At 45.8% G+C, this 22010-nt stretch overlaps 1 protein-coding gene across 1 annotated transcript in view; it reads left to right on the top strand.

The window, feature by feature from the left end:
* The first annotated feature begins 7300 nt into the window (after positions 1-7300).
* The window catches only part of SV2B (synaptic vesicle glycoprotein 2B), a 63777-nt gene continuing 49067 nt past the window's right edge, over positions 7301-22010 (top strand). The window contains exons 1-2 of the mRNA XM_030498250.1: positions 7301-7557; positions 12215-12387. The gene's annotated coding sequence lies outside the window, so the exon portion shown is untranslated. The remainder of the gene's footprint in view (positions 7558-12214; positions 12388-22010) is intronic.

Here is a 22010-nt window from a genome sequence, read left to right as displayed (position 1 = left end):
GCATCTACCAGCTACCTTGTCTCCCTGAGTGCTCTCCTAGTGACACTCAACAGTGGACTGCCCTCAGAACTTGGGCCAGGAGCAACAAGCCAATGGATGCTCCAGAAGCTCAGAGCAGGACCGGAACCTATCTCTAATGTCATTTCAGATTATGTGATATGAAAAACAAGGTCTGGAAACCACATGAGAGCCAGTTTTCTCATGGGGTATTCAAGTCCTGCTTCCAGCTGGACAAAAGGACAAAAGCATCTTTATCACCATTGAGCAAGCCTGTGTGCCCATCCCTACCGAGAAGATCAAGCCCCGTGTGTCTTGGCAGTAGTGTTTGTGGTCACATGCTGACCTGTTACACTGCGTGATGAAAGCTTCTGGCACTGTGGTTTTACATGTAGCCAGAAAGGATATAAACATGAGTCAGGTAACTCCCAAACTGTGTTTTCTTCATTAGCTTCAATAAAGAGCCATCACACACTTTGCAAAAACCCACAACCTAAAGCTTGTGGGTTTCCTTTTCGTCTTACCCTGGGGGCTGGGTGAAAGGAGGAGCCTATCTAATTCCTGCTAATGAAATTCCTGTTGCAGAGCACAGATGCACATGCAACTGGCATCCAGCTGGATCCTGAGGATAGGGGGAACACATTTTTGGGAATGGTCAGTTAATCATGGGGCTTTGGAGAGCAGTGAATGCAGTGTTGTGCCTGAATGGCTGGATAGCTCCTCATTATGTTTGTTTATAGGTAACATTAATATTATATGACATGAATATTGTACCAGAATCAGGCTGAAATTAGGAAAGCAAGTCTCCTCCCTTTTCTATTTGAAAGTAGCTCATGTGCTGGCCCAGGATTGCAGCCGAACACTGGTGTTCCCATCTGTACCGATGAGTCTGATTCAAACAGAATCATTGCATTCAAAAGATGTGCAAACCTGAGGGAGAGGCTGAATTCTCAGTACAGCCCCACTTGATCTTCCCTGAGTGCACCTAGAGACCTTTGTGAAGGAAAATACAGCAAGTGAGCCCCAGGGGACTGTGACATCTGGGTGCTAGGATGGAGCTATTGAAACAACAATAAAAGATAAAATAACTGCTAGTGCCTATATGCTGCTGCCTTAATAATGTAATGCTTTTCTCTGCTTTTTATGCTGAGTGATCTGTAGATTTTGTGGCTTCATTTTTATATAATGAATTCCCTGTGGCCGGGGTGGTGTCCCCCATGTCCTGGCTGCACAGCAGCATCCCATCCATCCATCCATCCATCCATCCATCCATCCATCCATCCATCCATCCATCCATCCATCCCCAGCTCACTTGCTGCCACCTGCTGAAGGCAGGTCCCCACTGCAGCACACCCGGCCGTGCTTGTGGTTTCATCTCGATGCTTTTCTCTGCATGGATGCCCAGAATGCAGATGAAGCCTGGTGCACGTTAAACGCACTAAAGTCCCTTTTGATACAGCTTAGAGCAGCCTTGTGTATAGGATGTGAGGCAAAGACATGAGTAAACAGCTACGGTGATTTCTGTTTGAAATCCCAAAGCTCCTTTTTTCCTCTACTTTTTATTGAAGAAAGGGAAGGCCCCTTGGCTTCCCTCAAGGAAATTCCACAGAAAAAAGGCTCTTCCAGACAATTAAGGAAAAAAATGAAACCCAAACCCCACCTTCCTCAATCTCTTTGCATCTGGAATTACAGGTTTCTATTTAATTCCTCTGTAATGTAATACAGCACATTTTCTTACACCCTTAGATGCTCGTATCTAACAGTGTTCCTGAAAATTACTCAGATGAAATGAATGCTGTACACCAGGCTTAGACGATTTGCTATAGTAATCGTGGAAATATGGCAAGGCTTTGCAAGTGTAGCATTTATGGGCAATTGAAATTGAAAAACAACCATAGCTCTGATATTTGGAAAGCTACTGACAATGCTGATACCTATTCTGTACAGGAGAGCAGGATGGAACTGGCTGTAACCATCAGCTGTATGACAATGGGTACCGAGGGAAAACAGATTTAAGATTAATATTTATTTAATGTAATATGCAGAATAAATATGTTTATCTGTATATATACACATAAAAGAGAAGAAGTGCTAATGATGTAGGATTCACATTCTTAATAGACTTAGTTGTCTAACTCATAGGGAATCTGGATAAAAGATGTGAGATAGAAGTGCCTGTGCTATGAATTATACAGTCTCTGCTCCTTAGGACCTGCTCTTTCTCTGGGATTTCTATGTCCTACTGTTACATGAATAATGATGAATTTGCAGGGGATGCATGCTGGTTTTAGGTTTTTAGATTTTTTCCTTCATTTCTCATAAAATTAATATCTATGTAGGCGTATAGGGTGAGAGTCAGCAGGCAATAATATTAAAGAAATCGTTTAGTGAAAAAAGCCACAGAGTTCCATTGGGGTAGTTTCTTGTACATGTTATACACTACACATAAATGCACAGCTTCTTGAAAATTGGGCTGCCACACACAAAACCAATGGCTTTTCCATTTGCCAGCTTCTACTCAGAGAAATCCCACAAATAATGCTTATTCAATCCCCAGATCTCCTGACTCAGCCCTCTCTGAACAACAGTCAAGCATGTACATAACAAAGGACGTTAAATATTAATGCCAAGGGTTTTGTAGCTGATTGTGCTATTAACGTGTAGGGAACCATTCATCCTTTCCACATAAATAAACTCCGCCTAACGCATTAGAGCCCTGCAAAGGCAGAGTTAACCTGACAATATATTCCTTCATTTTGAAAGATGAAAATAGAGGAAGAAAGAGACACCCTTTAATGATTCATTGCACATGTACTTGGGATTTTAAACCTAAACTAACAGAAGCATTAGAAAAAGAAGGAAAAAAAATAAAAGGTAATGTTTAAGGTGATCCTGGAGGATGCAGCTCTCAGGTGGGGCACTGCCTTCAGCAATGACAGTGCTACACTTGAGCGGGTCCAACACTGTCAGCACAAGTCCTACCGTGCTCAGTAGCTTGGCCTTTGCACCAAGACCTGCCAATGTATCCGTGCTTTTCCACTCAGGCCTGTCTTATGGAATAGTTTCTGCTGGATTAGAAAAATTTAAGCACCCTCATCCCTTTACATTCAATCATTTAAAGGCAGTGATGCTGCTGATGGGCATCATCCGACATTGCATCTCCCTGGCCTGTCACAGCCCACCTCAGTGGCACCTTTTAAGAGCTCTGGAAAACCAAAGCTTCTATGCCACAGATAGTACTCAGCTAAGTGCTTACTATTATGCTCATTTTCTATTTTTCTGGTGTAGTGCAGCCTTTCCAGCTCATATGTCCACCTCAGGTAAATTGACACTGCCTCAGTGGCTGTACTTCTGCCCTGAAATCTCAGTGTCAGTGCAGTTGTGTGGGTTTTAGATGGTTCAGGGGCCCATTTGGTTCAGGGGGCACAAATGCACATCACATTTTGAAGCCTGTACTGTTGTGAGCTGCCTCTCTGAGGAGGCAACAGGGCTCATTTTCAGAGTGCAGGTCGTGCTGGGATGCCCTGGTCCTCCATAAGCTGCCGACTCTGCAGCAGTTTGAGTTGCTGTGATAATCAGGAGCTGGTTTCAAGCAGAAAATGACAGTCTCATTTAAGGAAAAAACTTAAGGAAAGTATTATTATGCTTTGTGAAAACAGAAGCTTCATCAGATGAGCTCAGAATTTCAGTGGAAAATATAAAATGCACTGTGACTTTTCCCCCGTTTCTCCTGGTTTCAGCAATTCATCTCTCCTTTTAATATTTCTATGCAGCATGTTAGTAATGTGGGTGGCAAGTCTCATGCTGCAGGCATTACAGCATTCAGTGATGGTCTTTTTCTGCTTCTGATGAGCACTGAACATGCCCCATCCAATAGATATATGTGTGTATGTATACATCCACATTGATTGAGGGCATGGAAAGCTTTCACAGATCCAAACCCTGACTTCAGCATGATTTCATACTGCAGTGTATTCAGTGTAAAACCCCTTTTTGCCCACGTTTAACCTGTTCATTCCCCCAGAGCAGGCAGCAGCTCTGTCGCTTGCTGGCAGGAGGCAATGCAGCTCAGCTCTCACCCTTTGCTGGTTGCTGTGTTTGTGGGTCTTGGCCGTGTAATCCCTTTGCAGCGAGCCCCGCAGTGTGGAGGGCTGACAGCTACTTTATTGATATCCAGATTTCTTCCATGTGTGTTCTACGTATGTCTGCCAGCAAGCAGGCAGCAATACCAATAATGAGACTTAACGCTTGTATAGCTTTTTACATTGTGTTCCTTATCCCTATTACTAATGCAAATTATGAGGTATAATAGCAGCAGATGCAATCTAACACTGCCTGGGACTCTCCCTTTTATTAAGGCTGGATTCTGGCTTTCATAAGCCAAGTTTCATTAGCAGAAGTGGTGGAGGGAGGGAATGGAAAGGCTGTTTCTGGATGTCATGCTGCCACTAGTGGAGAGCAGCAGCCACCAGCCTGCTGCCGCTACACACCTCAGAGAGGTGGCAATGTCCAGCTCCTGCTGCAAGCCCTGTCAGCTCAAGGGTTTACAATAACATCCCTCAGACTTGTTTAACCCCTGCTAGGTGTTAAAGCTGGCTTCTCCTGGCTCCTGTTTGGATAAGGGCAGCTCCAGGGTCAGGGTGCAGGGGTGTGCAGTGTCACAGCTCAGCACTCTTTTTGGGACCCTTGTCTCTTTACTCTGCTGGGGCTCCTTGTGCAGACCATGTGAGAGGGCTCAAGGCAAGGGAGAGGGACATGTGAGTGTGCATTTAAGTGTATTCACCCACACATGCCTGTGAGTGCCTGTGTGTGGAGGGGACCCTAAAAACCAAGCTGCAAAGCCCTGCCCCAAATGTGTGCTGGGCTTTCAATACCCTGTGATGCTGAGTGCCTCTCGCAGCAAGTGCCTTGATGTGTAAGCGATGTCTCTGGCAGAGCCATGAAATATGCATTGTTTGTGTGTTTTTAGAGTCATACTTTTCCTCCAATTATCTTCCTTTCATGTGACAGCCTGCAAGCCATGGGAGAGGCTGCTCCATCACCCCTATGTAACCATATTGATATGTATGCCTGCATGATCAACCTTTACAGACACCTATTTCCCTGCGATAGAAGAGCCTATATCATTTTATCCATCTCTGTGCCATTTCCTTATTCATTGCAGCTCAGCTTTGTTTTCCATTTCCTTCTTGCAGCTCTGAAACAGTTGGATTGCTGCAGGTTTCATCAATGTGCTCTTTTAAATAGAAATATGTTAGGCCTCCCCATCCTGCTGCCTTCGATGTCAGGCAGCCTGTAAGGCTCAGGTTCCCTGCCGGCACCATATGGTGCTATGGAAAATGGTTCTTCTCTGTCTGAGGTACCTGGATATGGCCAGTAGTGATTAACAGAGATTCACTGTTGTGCCTGGGGTACAGAGGTAATTAGAAACACTGATAATCACAATGCAGTGGTAAAGAACATCTCCCAGATTTATTTCCTCCCTCCCTGTTGATCCTGCAATGAGATTTATACAAATTTACCTAAGCTAGAGCTATCCCGTGTAGGAAATAATAAGCAAAGTGGGTGCAGGGACTGATCTGGGACTAGAGAAAAGCCTTGCAGGGACATTGGGGTGCTTGTGTGACCAGTCTGCCCCACCTTCCTGCACTTGCAGAGGGGCAGAGCAGCCTTCGCCCGAGGGCACGTGTGATGGAGCTTGGAGAGCATCTCCAGGCCTGCCCCAAAGCCCTCTCCAGGGAAATGCAGTTAGGAATGGTGCTGTGCTTTCTGAGCATGACTCATGTAAGGCGCAGTGGATCTGATGCACGCAAATAGAGCTACTGTGATTTGAAGAATCTGAAGTATTAATGAGCTGGAGAACACAGAGGAACAGTGACATACAAGCAAAGTAGTACTCAGTGCACTGTGACAGGCTGGCTTGCTTTTTAGTTTTGCCAAGGCCTTGATACTTGGCCTATAGCATACAGGAGTGCTCATAATAATTTGACTTCTGAAGTACTCCCACATCAAAGCAATCAGTGCACTGTACCAACACAAGATGCAGTTATACTAATGTACTGTGCTAGGGAGAGTAAAGCTAAACTTCAGATTTGAGTTCCAATTTTTAAATGAGTGGGAGTGAAAACATATATATTAATCACCTACTGCATTTTCCATATACAAGCAGCACCACCAGCACATTCACAAGTGCTGTACCAACAAGAAGTCAGGTAAAGAGAGACTTTTCAGGCCCAATTTGTAATGTTGTCAGCAATTACAAACACCTGAGCTGGAGACTGAAACCAGGTGAGCTGAGAGGACCAGGCTATAAAAGAGAGTCCAGAAAAGAAAGGCAGAGTGTGTATGTGGAGAGGCCCTGGAAGCAGCTAAGGGAGTGGTGTCCAGCACTGTTTTTCAGGTGGGTAAACTGAGGCACGGAGTGGGGAAATAGCTTTCTAGATGTCACCTGCTGATGGAGACAGGATGGATGGGCTTTCAATTTCACTTTTTTGCTCTGTTTCTCTAGTCAGTACAAGGGTTTCATGCTACCCTGTAAATCCACCCTGATGTCTTTTTAAGAAGCCTGTGACTCTATGCTTCTCTTTGGTTTTGGGTTACCAGAAGCAGCAATGGAAACTTGCCAGTGAAAACCTTTATTGCTCCTATTATTGGATTAATCTGGGCATTATGGCAGGGAGAAATGTTGTAGGGTGTGGACATTCACCCCCATGTGCACTGACAATGCTTCCTTAGTCGTTAGGAGCTGTGTGCTCTCTTCCTCAGTAAGACATCTCCTTATGTTACCTAGTTATCTTTTTCAATAACACAAAATCATTGTGGATGGATTTCCACAGCAGACCAAGTTCCACATTGCTGTGTCCACATGGTCTTTTGTAAGAACAAAATTGCACAACCAGTAGGATTTTTCCTGCTGTCGCTCTTCTGCTAGTGGACTCTCAAATTATAAACAAAGGGGATTTTAAACTCAACAGGCTTATTCCACAGCAGGTTTATCCTTGGAATAGCACCTTCCCCACCCTCCAACTACCCCAGGGAGAGGGGTCTTGAGTGTAGCAGTGGTCTAACGTATAAAGTGAGAAAGATGAAGGATGCTAGCATAATACCCAGTCATGCTGGGATTCCCTTATACTTACAGCTAGAAACATTCCTGTATGACAGCAATTAAAGAAAGGAATTCCCCACGTAACAAAGAGCTCTGCTAGAAAGCTGCAATGTTCAGGCACTGGGCTGGATTTTATTAGCGTGATGAAACAGCACAAGCTTCGCCTCTTCCTCTCTTTGCTGTGCATCTTCTTGCTCTCTCCCCTTCTCTTTGGCTGCCTCCGCATGCTCCCTCCCGCTCGCTTTGCCGCCCGGGTAGGAAGGCAGGGATGCAGATAGGACAGGCAGCCCTGGGCTCCCTCCCAGCCTCGGGCTTTCTGGGCTGGGATCCCCTGGGCTGCATCATTGGCATGCGGCGCCTGGCAGGACTGCATCACCGCTAGAGGAGATGCCAGCGCAGAGCCGCGCTGCGCCGCATGCAGCCAGCAGCGCCGCCGGCAGCTCGGGGAGCCCAAGGTAAGAGCGAGTCTCTCCTTCTGCTGCACTGGAAAGGAGGGAGAAGCTGCTGCCGGAGCAGCCTGTGGGGTCTCGGTGCTGAGAGCTGGACAGCCGCGGAGGCAGCTCTAGGGGCAGGAAAAAGCTCTATTAAACTAAAAGATGCTACTGGAAGAGGATGCTCGAGGGCTCGGAGTCGGTGTCTGAGTTGGGATGGATCGGTCAGGGTTGTCAGGGACTCTGTTAGCTTAATGAGATTGGAGGGGTCAGAGCAGTCATGAGTAAAGCTGCAATTTAAACTAGCCCTGCTGCTCTGCCTAGCTGCCCTTGCCCTCTGCAGGGTGCAGAGGAGCTGCTGTGCTTCAGAGTTCTAACTCAGGCTGAAGCAATCTTTAAAGTACTCCTGGTGTGTGTCCAGGTTCTAGTGGGTTGGGGGGGAGAAGGAGAAGGTGTTTGCATGGGGGCTGTTGTGTCCACATGGGAGCTGTGTGTGACTGTGTGATGGTGGTACCCAGGGGTGTAGGAGGTGTGCCAGTGCTGTGCACCCACTGGCCTCAGTATCCCATTTTAATCGTCTTCCCTTCATTATGCTACCCAGTCCCCAGGAGACCTTAAATGCAGCTAAAGCTAAAAGCTACAGTTAGTCACCTCTGTTAGGAAGGATTTAATGGAGCCACAGAGAGAAAGGGATGATTTTGGGAACTGGTGGGGCTGGCTCTCTGAAGGGCGGCTGTTATGGGACATGGGTTCTCTGGCAAGAAGTTCCTGTGCATGTGTGTATGCTTATAGCACATCCTGTTACACATCCAGACATACATCTCTGCAGGGACTGTCTTTTATAGGACAAGTGTTGTTCAAGGGAGATTTTCATTATGTGTGTCAAACTGCAGTAATAGTAATATGATCAATAACTCTGAGATTCCATTAAAAATAATGGGTAGGAACTGGCTCCACAAGGACATTACTTGTCAGGGATGACCTCATCTCAGGAAGAAAAAAGAGAATAACAATGCAGTGATTATATGTGTAGGTGAGGAGCAGCACAGTGCTCTAAGTGCTGAGGGAAGCCCTTGCTGTGTTTAGTCTGGTTACTTTAAGCACATACTGGAACTTAAAGGGGTGCCCTGCCATGGGGAGTCATGGCAGAGATTTTGGGTAGGATGAGAGTAAGTCAGGTGTCTGACATGGCATGAGAATTGCTGTTTCATCACTCCTCTGGATCCCTCATATTTGGGGGAAGAGAAAGGAAAAGGGTTAATTCTTTGGCTTACTTAGCCAGATATTGAATATACAATAATGCTGCACTGAGCCAGATGACTGTGGGTGCCAACTTTTGAAAGCAGAAAGTCAATGTGAAAAGTCCAATGAGCAGAGTAAGCACACGTGATCTGGTGTTGGTACAAGGTGTGTGTGAGCTTAGTTTCAAAATGGGAATTGATCCAACCTGCACCTTCAGGGAAAAGGCAGGATGCTGAAGGTGCATCACCTTCTTGCTTGTGATAACCTCTGAGCTGGGAGCATTGCATTTGGTGATGTGTAGTTGGAGAGGTGAAAAAGGCAGGAAAATCCCTGTTGATCCATGGTGATGCTGTTGCACCCATACAGCGTGCTGCTGGACACAATGAGGCAGGTTTGGTTTATGAGGCACAGGCTGCACTTGATGCAGCCTGAGCCTGGCTCCCCTCCTCTGCACAGGATGGCCTTTTCCTGGCCTGGCCACAGAGTCCCGGGTTGCTAACAGTCCTTCTGGGAAGCCAAAGCCAACCTTGAAAATCCTTTTCCTGCATCGTCAAGTCAGCAAATTGATTTTCCAGATCATGAGCTGAACCTCATAAATTGTTCTCTTCTGAAAAGATTATGGAATTCTCCTGTGCTAATGAATGCTTAAATGTTAATGTGACTAAAAGTCCCATGAGGACTTTAACAGCCAAAAATAAAAGACGCTGTAGGAAAGGGGAGCCTGTGGTGCCTTGTGTCAAACCTTTGCCATTGGAGTAAAGGGAAGGAGGAAGATGCCTGAAGTTGGGAAAAGAGATGAGGGTAAAGAGTGATGTGTGGTCTGCTGACAAGCTGCTGAATCCATCAGGAATACCTTCCACAGCTCCCAGCTTCATCCCCCTTTCTGTGAGAACAGGGAGGGAAGATAACATGTTAACTATTGCTTCCCCTTTTCGGCAGCTCTCTGGCAAATACCTATTCCCTCTGGCAGTGGGGATAACCCAGCTCCTGGTGACCTGCCAGCACAGCTCCAAGGGCAGACGCAGTCAGGTTGTCATCCCCAGCTCCCAGGCAGGCTGCTGCAACCTGCCATGGGATTATCTGTGTTCAGCACTTTACCTTCTGCCTTCCTTCATTGCTGTCAGGATCTGTAGTTCAGGGGTATGACACAGGTTTCCAAATACACATTAAGACTTTATGTGCCCTGACTCCACCAAAGGAGTGTGGCATTTACTAGGGAGAAAATATGCTTTTGGGAATGAGTGTGCCATGATCCTGCTGACTTTCACAGGGCTATAGTCTCACCTTTCCTTTACTAACCCCAGTTTCATTGTATTGTCACTCCATGGGTTAAAACCAGGTTGTCCCAAATTTGAGCCAGAGCAAAGTTAACCCCCTAAGATGGGATGGAGAAGCAGTGCGGGGAAAACATCTCCATACCACATGAGCTGCAATGCAAGGGGAAGGCTGGCCTATATTTAGGTAAGGGCTTTGCACAGAATGGGTAATCCTCTTTCCCTGAATTATCCAGCCTGGGGATTAGACTGCTTTAAACTCCCCCAGGCCTGCCCTGGTGAGCCAGGCTCAGTGGGAGCTGGGGGTGATGGATAGAAAAAGGGGGTGCAGGCAGGCTGCTGGTGACTCATGTGGCTGTTGCAGCCAAGAGGTCACCATGGGCCCAGACGCAGAGTGACACACGAGTGACGTGCAAGGCGAAAGGGAACATTATGGCATCCCGATTGGGAAAGAACACGGAGCTTTATAAATGTGGAGATGAGGGAGTGTGGCAGCAGGTAGGAGGAGGGACAAGAGACCCAAAGCAGCAGTTTCCCAAAGTGTAATATCCTTGCTAGACTTTCTCAAGCTGTTTCACCAGAAAAAGGGATGCTTTTTGCACTGCAGCAGATACATCAGAGAAGATGCTCCAAACCCACCTGCTTGGGCTGGCTCTGCAGATACGGTTCTGGGGGTGCAAGTCAGATTATCTATTTGGAGTGCAAATGGATCACTGTCAATATTCCATTAGAATGTTGAAAGGAGGCCAGTGGCACAGCTTGGAGACGGTGAGGGGAATGGGATGCGAGCAGGCAGGCAGGATGGATTGCACCAAATCCTGAATATTTGACTCACAGTTACGGAGAAAGTGCCCTGTGCATAGAGAAGACAGATTTTCTGTCCTTTGTCTAGTGCACAGTGGCTAGAAAAAAGGAGTCCTGTCACTAATCTCATCCTGGGGACTTGTATGTGCCATAGAGGAGACATTATTGTCAGCCCTACATGTGGATTTTGGGTCTTTTGGTGGGGAGAATGAGAGGCTGTGGCTGACACCCGGCTCTGCAGGATGCCAAAAGGGCTTTTCCTTGCAGTGCCGAAGGCAGCAGAAAAGGTATGTGTGTGTGAGATCCATTTGTGAAGCAGGAACAGAGTCCTTATCTGGGAGACTGGGATAGCTGGCAATGCTGACTTTCTGTGTCTGGGTTGATGGTGGGGCCACTCTTTTTCCTGTCCTGTTCTCCAGAAGCTGGGGTCTATCTCAAAGATCTTCTGACTCAAGATTGGAGCTGAGTGAAGGAAGATATGGTTTATCTTCCAGGCTTTAACTAAGAAATCAGTGCAGGTGTTTGATTTCTCCAACACCCTTCATATTGTTGTTGGGTGTTTTGTCACCTTGTTCTGGAGTTACACTCCCCTGTGGACCCTCACAATACAGCTGCCATCCCCAGACTCACCATAGCCACCCTTGTCAGAACTGCTGAAAAATCAGGTTTATTCATAGGGAGGTGAAGTGCACAAAAGCACTTTATTTCCTCCATTTAAATCAATTTTGTTCTACTCTCTGCTGCTTGTCCTACATAACCTAAATCAGGGTTTCTACCCTATTGTATTTTCCTCTGCCCAAAACTGGGACAAATTGGAAGCCTTGTCCTGCTGTTCAGCATTCCCACTTTTACTTGCATCATCTAGAGGATGTAATTTAAATAACTTCAGGGAAGTTTTGAACTAAAGAGGGAATGACTGGTCTCCCAACTCATGGCTAGGATGGGAAATGCCTTGGCTGGCTCTGCAGCTCCTGCTTTGCCCCAAGGCACAGGCAGAGTCAGTGCAAACCCTGACTTGGTTCTGCATGTGAGGTTAGAGCTAGAAATCACTGGAGAGTGCCTGGATGGAAAAGGGAAAATCAAAGAAGGGCAAGACCGGGGAAAATCTTTGCCTTTAATGTGAGCCAGTGTCTTTCCTCCCTGTGTCAAACATCCTCAATTTCCTGTTTAACTTAAAGTCAACACATCTGTCATGTTAGCATCTCCTGCTGCCTGGTTCCCCCAAGCCACCCCCCTCCCATCTGCTCTCCCTCCTGCCTCCAGCCTCCCTCCACTCCTATTGCCTTGCGGCGGGGGGGGTGTCTGTGCGTGCGCCTGTGTTTGCTGCTGCCTGATAGACTTTTCCATTGCTTCTGCTTCAGTACCTGGATGCGGTTGCAGCGGGATGATTGGCTTGGCTTGCAGAGCATTTACTTCTAATCTCCGGCTTGTGACATCCTAGCAGAAAGGGGAGACCCTTTCAGGAGCAGCTCCATAGGCTGGGAAGAAGGGAAATGGCTGGTGCATGGCTGTGGTGAAATATTTCCTAGTTCTGGTAAGTGATGCTTTTCTCTTTGGTCCCTTTCTGGACTATCAGTCCGGCTGCAAAAGTAATAAGGCTTAATGCAGTAAAAAACAAAGGGAGGGGAGCTGAAAAAAGAGACAGAAAAAAACAATGAAATCCATTTGGTTTGTACTGAAGCTTTTCCAAGGGTCAGTGCTTATCAAAGCAATTTAATTACTATTAGCAAGAGGCTGGGAGCTGAGCAGATCAGACAATGTGTGTGCCTCAGCAGTTGGAGCAGCTTTCACTCGCATGCAGTTTCATCACCCACTCTGTTTCTTTTTTCCTGTGTGATTTCCAGCTTGGCCTGGGGCACGTTTGGACCCCATGGCCAAGCACCAGTGATGCTCTCTGTGGGGTAGTCGTAGGTGAGCTGCTACCTAAATGCTGCTTTTTCTGCCCTATGCTCTTTACTCACGAATTTTTGCCCTTAAGTTGATGCATGAAGCCATTCAACTTTTCTAGCTGATAAACTATCTCCACTGAAGTCTGAATTTTTCCCTGAAATCAGTTCCCTAGGCTCTGAGAATAGCTGATATGTGCAGAGGTGCAAATAAAGCTGTTTGGTAGGAAGAGGGTCTAGCTGGACTAACACTGCTGGAACTGTGAGCATCTGATGTCCTGGACATTGGTTTACTCTAAATAAGAGGTTTGTGAGTTGGTTTATCTTGCATGACTCTCAAAATGGGTGTCCTGCTTCTAATTTGAGTGACAGTAGGGCTCTGAAAGTAGGGATGAATTTAGGGCCCTTGTTTAAAGAGGATCAGGGAATAATAAACCTAAGAGCAGTCTTTGCAATCTGGCTGTATTGAATCTGCAATGGTCTCGACATAACATGCCTCTGTGACAAAAAACGGAAGAAAAATACAGTGGTGAAGCTTTGGCAGTTTTGCTGATAGGTATAAAGCTGTGACCTTCTTGACAGACCTGTGTTCCACCCAGAAACTAATGCAAAATTTGGTTTGGGGATAACAAAACAGACTCTGGATTTATTTATGATGGAGTTAAGAGCTATTCCTGGAGAACATAGCAGAAGTTATTTGTTTATGAAAATATTTCTCCTATGATGTATTCAAACAGAAACCTCCACTTGCTGAAACCTCACACGTTTTCTACTCTTTGATGTTAGAATCTGTGACACTTGAGAGGGGCATTCTGGTTATTGTGCTTATTTCAAGCACCAATTACATTAAATCTAAAAAGAAAGATCCTCTTCTCCTAAGCAGGAAGTTTTGGTTTGGGTTTTTGTTTCTGTGTGTTTCAGGGTGACAATCTTTTGTGCCAAATCTGTGCCTGGCAAACAGTGGGTGAAATGAATACAGGGAAGTAGAAGGGTCTTTGCGTGACTCTAAAAATCCCAGCACTGTGCAAGAAGCAGAGTGCAGGAATTGCCAGGTTTCTTGTCTTTGGGGGGGCTGATGATTATATCTGTGAGGAAATCTTAGAGGGGACACCTTTTGCTTCCTCTAACATGGTTCGTTTCAAAAGCTTAAAATCTTTTATTCTGTGTTTCTTGGGAAAACACTTCTGAGCACCAGAAATCTCTATAAATTGTTGTTCTTGTTGAATTACCTTCTGAAACATGCAGAAATGTTGCTGTCAATATCTTTCCTGTTAGTTTTGTTTTCATGTGCACTTGATTTTTCTCCCACATTCAGTCTGAGATGTGGGGCGGTAGTGACTGTGCTTTCCTGGTTGCTGCTGCAATGCTGTCTGGAAGGGTTAATTTCTCCTGTTTAATTAATGGGTCTGTAATATTTATAAAGAGAAAATCCTCATACCCATCTGTGGTAATTCTGCTATGTCTGCCAAGATGAAATTTTCGGGCCAAATGAATATTGCAATATGCTAGATGTACAGATTTTTATAGCATCCTGAAGATATTTCCTGAGATGCTGGTTTGAAGTTGTACAAGTGAAAGACTTATCTTAAAGTCTTTGTCTCTGGGTGGAAACAGAATTGAATGTGCTACAAAATTAATGTTGTGACTTCTAATTGAGTTCTAGTCTTTTCTCATGGACATTTGGGTTAAAAAGGGTGGATTTCCCATGTGAAAAATCCATTTGGTAAGGACAGGGAGTCATATGAGATCCTAAATGAAAAATAGTCCAGATCGTTCCTGCGAAGACACTTGGCATCAGTGTCATCATCTCTTCAAGACAAGGTAATCAAGGAGATGGAAGATGAAACCTTTCCTTGCCAGGAAAACTTCCACATTATTTAATTGAAACTGGAATCCAGTCACCTCATGCTTGGATCTCCAGATTTGTACCACATCTGCTAAATTACCACCAGCTATTTGCGTTTTAAATGAGGGCTTCCTCCCGCACAACCCATCTGCTCAGCCTGTTTGTTTTTCCCGTGCAGTCACGACTTTGATCACATTTATGTCAGTAGAAACACAGTGGGTTTTGGGGGAGAAGGATGAGGCGAACAAGGAAGCCTTGCAGATTCCTTTGGCTGGGTTGAATTTGAACGAGGAGTTGGGTTAAAAGAGGAGGAAGAACCTCTGATGAAAGACAATTAAGCCAGGGCAAGGGAACCAGGAAATTCAGGACACTTTGAGGACAAATCTTCTCTTTATGATTAATCTTTATGATTAGGTGTCATAGACCCTTCTACATCTAAGGTGACATAGCTCACCTGGGCATGTTCCTGGCTTAATGCCAGAGAGGAAGAAGTTAAACTAGAATCATAGAATTGAATCATAGAACAGTTAGAGTTGGAAAGGACCAGGCACTCATATTGTTGGGTAAAAGTTCTTTTAGATTTACAAGCTATGCTGAGTGGGTAGATCCTGAATTTAGTCAGGACTGTAAATCCAGTGAAAGAAGCAAAATTCCTCTGGATTTACACCAGAATAAGAGATAAGACTGCTATGAGGGATACAGCACCTCATAATGTAATAAACAAAAAGTTTATTATTACATAAGCTTTCTGTACATGGGCCCCAGGGTGCTCTCTGCCCTGATAGAGGTGAGAAAAGAGAAGAGGGGGTGATTTGTGCTCATGGCTGCTTGAGGCCACAAGAGGTGTGGGCATTTTGCAAAGCCCTGCAACAACTGGGAGCTGGTTCTCAAATGCTTTCAGCCCACTGAAAGGGAGGAAATCTGACCCAAATTCCTCTTACCTATTCCCACTGAAGCTCAGAGTGGGCACCAGTGAGGTCAGCCACTTCTTGGGGGGGGTACATTTGTCCTTCTGCACCCACATGCAGCCCAAAATCATGCATGTTTTAGCAGGGCTGTCTCATTGCAGGCATCTAGTGTGCATTAATTATGAACATATGTCAGTGAGGTGTTAAATGATTTATACGCACAGCAGGATTGAGAAAATCCCAGTGGTTTCTTCTCCTGATGTGTAGCCGCTGTTGGCAATTAGTCAAACTTTGCTGGCGTTCAGGAGCCTTTTAGCTTATGACACAGGCCCAAAGTTGCTGGGCTTGGTGGAGGCTGAGCATCCTGGGTGAGCCAAGGCTAGCTGTGGCCAGCATGACAGGAGTGTGGACCCACTTCCATGCATGACAAATCCTGCCATCACTGCTGCCATTCATTAGTGCTCTAGGGACGGTGGTGATGCTCTGACATCGGGCCAGCCTTGGGAACATGGGAAATGCCTTTTGCATTCCCAGACCCAGAGGGTGGGAATTCAGAGCAGAGTAATTTTAATTAATCTTGTATTTATTATTTATCACTAATTGAATATGCTTTTGGTGCTTTTTTCTTCTTTAGATAAGGGTGTTTCTGGTTGGCAATTAGTATCTAATTTATAATGCTAGCAAGATAGGATCCTTTATTCTTAGGAGCTCAGACACTGCAAATCATAAAATGTTGCCTTTGCTGTGGCTGTGCCTGGTGTGGTCCCCATGTGTGCAGGGCAGCATGGGCATCTCCAGCCATGGGTGTCCAGCAGCCAGGGAGGGAGAAGCCAGAGCCTTGATGGAGTGCATGGGCTGGAGAGGGTGCAGGACTCTGGCACAAGATGCTCATGGGCCATTTCTGACTTGAAGGCATTTGGTATTTTGACCCTTTATAAGCCAGGCATGACCACTGACTAAAGCAGGTCACTTCAGGGTTCCTTCTTAAAGCTCTATTTTAAAGCAACTCTCCTTTAGTGTGGTGGCTAAATGCAGAGTCTGCATTGAAAGCAGCAGAGCCAGCCCACTAAAGGCTGACGTCCTTTCAACCCCTCTAATCCCCCTGATATACGTAGGACTGGCACTGAGAGAATGATGACAGAAGATTAGGAAAAGCCTAAATTTGTCTACACACACACTGCAAGTTCTGCAAAGCCTTTTCTGTAGCCAAGATTTACACCCTGCCTGCTCTAAAACCAGAAAGAAGTGGGAGAGAGCTCAAGTCCTGCAGGCTTACAATCACAGGACACTGAGCACAGCAATTTCCCAGCCATCAGTAGGAAAGTAAGATTTACACCTGGGAGGCATCTGAGGAGCTGGGAGAGAGGAATGAAAAATAGGGTGTTTCAAAGGCAAGCTGTTTGAGAGCTGCCTGGGCTTAAGCAGCAGGCTGAGGCAGGGCTCCTGTTTGGCTTTCTACCCTAGCAAGTTTGGAAAGAAGGTGATGCTCAGAATGGGGAGAGGTGAGGATGGAAACACTTAACCCCCTTGCCTGCTCTGTGCCAGGCAGGTGCTGGTCCCTGCTCTTTCAGGCCATGCAGCTGGTTAAATATTGGAAGGGTTTGGTTGCTGTTGCTTGAAAGCTTCTGTCTGGATGAAAATGAAGTTATGTGAGGGCAAGTTTGTGCTGGTGCAATTAGTCTGTTTAAATACAGCTGACCATAAACAGTCCAAAAACAGCTCAATGGGATTTAGCATCAAGGCACCATTAGGATGTGGGGTTGGGTTATTCCTTTTCAGAGCCAAGATGTGGAGAGCTCAGGGAGGAGGGTTATTGCAGATGGGGGTCAGGATGAGTTATCAGAGAGACCCTGTGGCATTCAGAGGCTATTGTGGGTGCTTCAGGGCTGGTTGAGATGGGAGCTAAAGCCTGAGGTTTGCATGTGCACACAGCAGCCTTGTTCCAGGCTCACTTCCCACATACCCTGGGAGAGCTGGTGATGGGTGGAGATGCAGAGAGCAGGGAGGGAGAAGGGATTTGTGGTGTGTTATAGGATTAGGCAGAGGCAGGAGAAGATGTGGGATTATGGGGAGGGGCCAAAAGTGCATGGAGGGAGAGATGAAAAGGTTGATGTTTATGGAAGGCTGCTTATAAACAACAGGAGAGCTCTATGGAGAATCAGGCAGTGGAGACCTTGAGGTAGCTAAGCAGTGGAAAAAGGAAGCCAAGGGTGGAGGAAGAAGGTCCTTTACTGACTAGTGGCACAGCCAAATCTCAAACACAGACAAGGAGTTGCTTTCTGGCAGAAGCAGAAAACCTGACCATTTTCCTGCTCTCCAGGCAGGCCTACTGTTGCGCACTCATTTCTGAGCGGATTTGGAGTCAGGAGCCTCCCAAACTTTATGGCTTGATGCCTATCTGACAGCAGGGCAAGCCTTCATGGTCCCCATCATTGGTACTAGAAATTTCCATAGTACCCAGGGTAACCTGGGTACTGGATTCACCAAAGTCTCTAGTAATACCCATTTGAGGTTTCATGGGATTATACAAAATTGCTTCTTTCCTGTACCCAGGGCCCAGTGAGGATGCAGTGATTTATGGTGTCTCAGTGGGCCGTGTACTGTAGGGACTGTCACAGCAGGCAGGGCTTGGCCAGAGACATTTAGTCACTGTGAGCAGCACCCAGCAGGCAGGCAGGACATCCAGCCTGGGGGACAAGGACAAGCTGGGTAAATAGCTGCTGGTCCCACTGCATCACACAAAGAAGGGGCAGTGTTGCCATCCTTCCTCCAAGTCCTTGCATTGGGCTGCATTTGTTTTAATATATAATCATCATTGAAAACTGCTTTCCAGTTGTTTTTAATATGTAGATTCAGTCAAACCTGCAATAATTTGCTGGTAGCATCCTATGGTAGAGGAGTCCTGTAGAAACTCCTGAGAGTAAATGTACAAGCAAAGCTTTGCTTACTCACAGCCTAAATGAACTGGGCAGTATTTGCTAAACCCAACAAAGAATTTAGCAGGTAATGTTTTCCAATGGACAGAAAAAAAGGCTTATTTATCTTGTTCAGACCAAGGCACTATGTCTGCAGCAGAATTTGCTGTTCCCATTTTTGTTACTTAGAGCAAATTGAAACTTGATTTCAAAAATCACATTTATCAGTTCAGCTTATAGTAGCCATTAATCAGCTCCTAAGTGGTTCTTTTAATGGTGTTATGTGACAACTGTTAATTGCACTTGATTAGAAGAGCATAATCACCACAGAGCTGATGGATGGGTTCTCAGCTGAGCAATTGTGATGAATCTACAGCCCTGAGGTTCTGATCCATAATGTATTTGAAATCAAATTAGAAAGCCAGACTGGTGGTGTTAGGATGGGATGTGTGTTCATGGAGAAAGTGATTTGATAGAGTTTTGGCATCTTTTTTGTTCTTTCAGAGCTGTCTAGTATAGCTGTTCAGTTTCAATTACTTTCTTCCTAATTGTTACAAAAAAGTTGTCTTTGCACTGGGAAATGTTCCATCTGGAAGGTTTCCAAAACAAAATATTTCCTTTGACATTTAAAAATCAAATTCTGAAACAGATTTTTATTCCTACTAGATTTTGATAAACCATTTGAATAAAAACCATCCAGAATGTCCATCTCCAGTGTACTGTGAAATGCAGGACCTGATAGTCATTATTTAATTAACCATTGTTGTTAGGGTTTTTTTTCCCCTCATACGTGCTATGAAATAATACTATGATGTTGGCAGGCTTACAACATCTGAGACAATATGGCTCAGAAGTACAGTGTGACATGTAAGGAAGAAAATGCAGTCTAGTACATCTGTGCTACACAGGTTTTGCTTCGAATGGGAAATAACACAGGGTCTACCAATCCCAAAAAGTTGTGATAAATCTCCCCAGGTAAGCAGTTCAGCTCAGAATAGATGTTTTCCAGTAAACTTAATCTCCTGTGCATCTTCCTTGCGGTCAGGACTAGCTGAACCAGAGGATTTTTCCCCTTTTGATGCTTTGTGAAGGTTACTCAGGGGTTGTGGGATGCCCTGCTGTGCAAAACCCCCTGCTCTCACCAAAAGATGGTCTTTAACTTCCACAGAGTCTTTGGCATCTGAATTGTTAAAGATAACCTTTGTCTTCCAGTTAGTAAGCCTAGCTGTTGTTCAGCTTTTTCCTTGCCTTCCAGTTTTCTTTCAGTTTAAAGTGCATGGAAGGGACTCAGCATGGAGGGATGAGAGGCTATTGCAGAGGGATGGCTGCTGGAGCAGTGGTCCAGGGTTCAGGGCCATCCACCCACTGACATCCACATCCCTGCTGAGGAGCCAGTGGGTGCTTCAGTGGCCTTTCCACAGCAGCAAACCCAGCAGCTCCTCACCCTGCCCTTACAGCAGGCTGGGTGGTGGCAGCTGGCGGGTCCCTGCCCTGTGGGGGTGAAGGGGATAATGGAGTTGCTTCTTTGATTAACTCTGGCAGTGGCTGCTGAGTTAATTAGTGGTTGAATATGGGATGCCAGCAAAAGGCATTACTAATTCATCCACAAATGCAGTTTGGAGCTGAGTGAGTTTGGGATAAATTTAATTCCTGCTGCTAGTGAAAATAGGTATCCAGCTCTATTTCAAAATGAGTGTTTGAGCAGGAGATGCTATGGCTGTTTCCACTGTGAGGTTCCGTCATGCAATTCAATCTGTGTGTGATTTCAGTGCAGTTTTCTTACATGGCTTCATTTTGCAACCTTGTGGCCCTGTTCGCCCCCATCAAGGTGGTCATTCAGGTTTCATCTTCCCGCTAGGAAGAGGAATCTTGCTTGCTCCAAGCAAGGGAGACTTGATTTAGGCATGAGGGGCTCCTGAGAAGCGTCTAGAAATAGTTTACTGTGGTTGCAGAAGCAGAGGTTTGCTATGCCCAGCCATGCATGGTTAGAGCACAATAAAGCAGTGATCTCTCAGGATCCAGCTCACATGTGAGGGACAGATGGAATCCACAAAGCCTTTAGTAACTTCACAAGGAGCAACCATTTAGGTTTGCACATACTCGGAGCATCCCAGTGAGCGTGCTTGTCCTTGTAGCTGGAAAAGAGCCATTAACAAATGTTCATTACAATAGTAACCATTTAGCCATTGGCTTGTCTCCATGCTAAGATCTGTGCATCAGCAACTCTGTTTCCTGCCAGTTCCAGGTAGACAGATGTTTTCTTCGGGAGTGTTATGGAGACTGTAAATTATTTGGATCAGGATATTGTCTGTGCTATGTCTGCTTTCATCAGATGCTCTTTCCAAAAGACATTGGGGATAACATCTCCTGAGTAGGTGATGGGGAAAAAAGGTGGAATGAAAAGGGAGAAAGGGTAGAAATGGAGTTGCTTGTTCAGTTACTGAGCAAGGAGGAGGGTTTGATTTGCTTTTTCCTCAGCGATTGCTGAGTCAAGTGTGCATAGCAAAGTTTACTGAACAAGCCCATTCTGCGTCCTTATGCAAAATTCTTCTTGCTCAAAGACAGAGCCAATTACTGTGCATGTACTTGCCCAGCTCTAGCAGCCTGCCTAGCTCCTATCTATATTTCATGAGTTTCAACACTCCCTGAGGCTTGCCACACTCTGCTCTGCCTGCAGTGAAGGGCTCCTCAGCTGCAAAAGCAATAATGACTCAAGAAAAAATCACAAACAGATGAAGCTCCCTGGATTTACCACCCCTGGCAGCCTTGGCCTTATCCCCTTTATGCTGGGTGGCATTTGGATGCTCTTTCAGAGCCTGCCAGCAGTCAGGCACATGCAGTAGCCACCAGCTGATGCTCAATTTACCTGCCATTGGTTTGATGTAGAAAACAAGCTGCTCCTTGCACTCTGTGCAGGTTGGTAGCCAACAACAGTACTAACCCCCTCCTGCACCCTCTGGTGCCTTTTCCATCTTTAATTCATAGAAGGGTTAAAGCAAGGTCTCTTACATCTTCTGGCTCAGCTGTACGGTCAGCGCAGAGCTCACACGGGATACTTCCCAGCAGTTTGCCTTTGATTTTCAGCAATCCCAATGATGAGATTTCTGTCTTTCCCCTTGGGATGCTATCCTTCAGCTCCAGAAATACTGCTGTCGGGAAACTTTGCCTCAACTGCAGCAGCAGCTTGAATTCCAGGCTTTCACATCAGCTGCGAATGCCCCAGCACCTGGCCAAGCTCATCTCTCATTCCATGTGACTGGGAATGGATCAGTAGCAGTGCAGCACTGCAGCTTGCTCCCCTGGTGTATTCCCCGTGCAAATGTGGCCAGCTCTGTCTGAGAAGTAGACAGGGTGGAGTTTCTTGACTTGTTGACTGCTTAGAAACTCTTTTTATTCCCAATTGAAATGTCCTTCCAGCCAGTGTTCATTCTTATTCTTGCATTCATGTTAGATTAGGTGCATGTTCTCATCCATGCCTCTCAGCACAGTTGGGTCCAGCTGGACAGTCCATCTACACTATCAATGAAGCCAGCTGGCCAAAATCAAAGAGAAGCTCCCCATCTCTCTTTGAAGAACTTGCTTCTTCCCTCTGGTCAAAGAAT

The sequence above is a fragment of the Strigops habroptila genome, chromosome 9 (assembly GCF_004027225.2).
Source record: "Strigops habroptila isolate Jane chromosome 9, bStrHab1.2.pri, whole genome shotgun sequence".
Classification (NCBI taxonomy): Eukaryota; Metazoa; Chordata; class Aves; order Psittaciformes; family Psittacidae; genus Strigops; species Strigops habroptila.
The sequence above is the reverse complement of the archived record's forward strand: the minus strand, read 5'-3'. Positions and strand labels throughout refer to the sequence as shown.